This window comes from Chaetura pelagica, unplaced genomic scaffold (assembly GCF_000747805.2).
Source record: "Chaetura pelagica isolate M959 unplaced genomic scaffold, ChaPel_1.0 scaffold111, whole genome shotgun sequence".
Lineage (NCBI taxonomy): Eukaryota > Metazoa > Chordata > Aves > Apodiformes > Apodidae > Chaetura > Chaetura pelagica.
The window spans coordinates 1439863-1443181 of NW_009952153.1; positions in this window are offsets into that span (position 1 = coordinate 1439863).

The following is a 3319-nucleotide window of genomic DNA, read 5'->3' on the forward strand; positions in this document are numbered from 1 at the left end:
TTTCCCTACTGCTAAGTGTTCCTTTGGGTTTTGTGGGGTTTTTTTAATGTATAATGCATTTAAAGTGTTACTTGAGAGGGGCCTTGCTGGGACCTCCTCTAAAGTGCTTCCCGGGAGGCTTTGTGTCACTCCCCTTTGATTGCCACACGATTAGTTTGTTCAGCTGATGGCCTTTCTCCTCCAAGATCCTCATTGTGTCTCCTGCCTCCTATGCAGTTCTTAAGAATTTAAATGAGCCATTTTATGCCTCTCAACGAGCAAAGATCGACAAACCCAGCCCCACCCTTCTGCTTTCGCTTTTAGTGTGCCTAATAAAACTCGTGTGAGGCCTGGGTGTTGGTTTGTTGGTCTTTTCTTTTCCGGGGGGGAGGGAAGGGGTTTTGTGGCTAATGGAGAATTTTATGTTGTTTCTGACACTGTTTGTGGTGCCTCCCACCAGCCTACATGCTCCTGAGGATTGAAAGACAGTGGCAGAAATGTCAGGGAAATGCCTCTGCTGTGTCAGGTCTAATTAGACATTTGTACTTGCAGGACAAACACCTTCCTCGTAAAACTCAAAGCTCAGTCCCACTCCACACATGCTCAAAAAGGCTTGCAAGGAGACATTGTCCTGAAGAGCACACAAAACCCATTCAGATCAGATGCAAACTCTTCCAGCATTTTAGTTTAGCCCCCATGCCACACACCTCCATCCCCACTCCTGCCCTAAGAGATTTCCAACAGGTGGAACAAATCTGCCTTTGCTGTGCTTTCCCCAGTCAATTTCCACAAATACAGAAAATCTAAGGTTTGAGGCTCAAGACACCTAATTAAAAAACAATGAGCACAGCTAATCCATTGACATTTGCACCTGATGGGGGCCAGTTTTGGGGCACAGCACTGGGTGGTTCCCATCTTGTCATGGTCTACAGACCCATCAGCTGCTTGTCTAACATGCATCCCTAAGGAGGATGCTCCTGCAAATGAGGACCTTGGGAGTAACCGCTGGGTGGGCCTCTGCCACCTTTTGTTCTCCTCTCATGCTTTTCCCTCAATATAGAGATTTTCCTTCACATTTCAGGTTGAGATGGACATAAGCAGCCTAAGAACAACCTAGTGGGTTACCTCTCACCCTCAATTCTATGGTGCCTTTATAGACTCGGCAGCCTCATCATGGAAAGGTTTGGGTTGGAAAGGGCCTTTAAAGGCCATCTAGTCCAACCTCCCTGCAGTGAGCAGTGACATCTTTAACTATATCACATTGCTCAGAACCCCATCGAACCTGACCTTGTATATTTACAGGGATGGGGCTTCTACCACCTCTCTGGGCACTTGTTCCAGGGCTTCATCACCTCCATCCTCTTACAGCACCATGCAACTCTGACGTGTCTGATGCCAATGAGGATTTAAACAGACTGTAGATAGATCAACTGCCCAAGGCCTCACTTGGATCCGAAGCCAGCAGGTCAGAAGTGAGACACTGTGCCCAAGCATCACAGCCATCTCTCTGCTAGAGGAGGTTAATGGCAAGCCACCAGGTCCACCCTACGGACAACTAGATCCTTGTAAGACAGCTCATCAGTGTGCATGACTGCTCTGCAGCATGGGGTTTACCAAGTGCTTCTTTCTATGATCTAACCACTGCGGCCACCCTTGTGCAAACGTCTAATGTTCTTTGGGACAAAGGGAGAGAGAAGCACACTTGCACATGTTCACATGTGTCTGTGCCCAGGTATGTAGTAGAAACAGGACTTTAAGCTGAAAAAAATTGAACTCTCAACAGAAAAGTTCTCATCTTGTCTAAGGTTTAACTTCCCCTCCTTTTTCCACCCAAACCTGAGAGAGCAGCTCCCTCTTTGGGTTCTCCTTCTCCGCTGTTGGTTTGCTGGCTGAGGGCATCTCTAGAGAAGTGGAAGGGGAACCTGGCTGGTGCCAGCAATGGGGATGGCTCATCACTGCAAAGCAGAGAGGAAGCTGAACAGCACCACCATCCCCCCAAAGTCAAAAAGGTTTGTCTTCCTCTTCCCCTCAGCTGAAGAGAACACCCAAGAAACCTCTGTACTTTCTGGATCCTCATTTGTACAGGTAGTTCATCCAGTGGCACCCAAGCACTCACATAAGTGAGAGACTCAACCACCATGTGGACAAACCTCCAAGCTGTTAACAAGAAAGAGTAAGGCTCTGCAGGGTTAGACAAGTGCTGAGCAAGCAGAAATAAGCAGTAAAGTGACCTGCGATCCAGCTGCAACATCACCGTGCTTTCTGCTGCATGGATGTTTGTACATCAATAGGACTCTTGCCTGGAAGAAATAGGGATTTTATTAAAAAACTAATCACTTCAGTGATTACATGGAGAAAATTAGCAACAATGCAGTAGCTTTCTATTGTGCTATGAAGAGCAGATGAATAAAAGTCAAACAAATACATTTAATAAGCCACCAAAATGCTGCCTCAGTAAAAATCATGATCTGACCTTTATGCTGGATTAAAATGGACAAAGCCCATGGTCCATTCCTTGGAAGAACAGGACACAGGAGATAGCAAGCATGAGACTGCCCTCAGCACCAACAACAGGTCCACACTCCAGGTGCCACCTTAGAAAGTAGCAAACTTGAACCCCAGCAACAGGTGGGTAAAGTCAATGCACATATGAAAGATCCCTTGTTGCATTTCATAAGAGTCTTAATCCTGCCATCCTGGCCACATTCCTAAGAAATTGCACACCATCCACATAAGGTGTTCTCTGCTGTTCTGCTGCACATACACCTCTTTGCTTCCCAGCTAAGAAAGTGAGTCTTGTGCTCTCCACCTGAAATCCCAAATCCATTTCCTTCGCCCCACAGCTGCAGGGGAGCTCGCACCCAAATATGGGTTTTCCAATCACCCTCTCCCTGAGTAGCAGCAGCCCCCAGGTGCCAGCCCTGGCCAGGCAGCAGTCCTTCACACCACTGGGCAGGCAATGCTTCACCACCAAGTTTCTGTAACAGGCAGAGACATCACTGCTTCTAGCTTGTGCAAGACACTTTGGGATCCCTACTGTGAGCCCTGAGGATTAACATGCAAATCTTCTCATAGGCAGCCCGGTAAAGCTCAGATATCTGCTACATGGAAAAACAGAGAAGTCCTCCTCAGGGTCAAACCTTTCAGTGCTTTACAATTCCAGGGAAAAAAAAGAGGGTGGACATCTAGGGGCCAAGGGACAGGACCACTTCTGCACTTTGAAATTTTTAATCAAAATCATAGATTGGTTCAGGTCAGAAGGAGCCTTTATGACTTTACACGACTGGTTGCACAAGCAGCTGAAGGAGAAGGTGAATCAAGTCAGTTTGCAGAGGTAAAA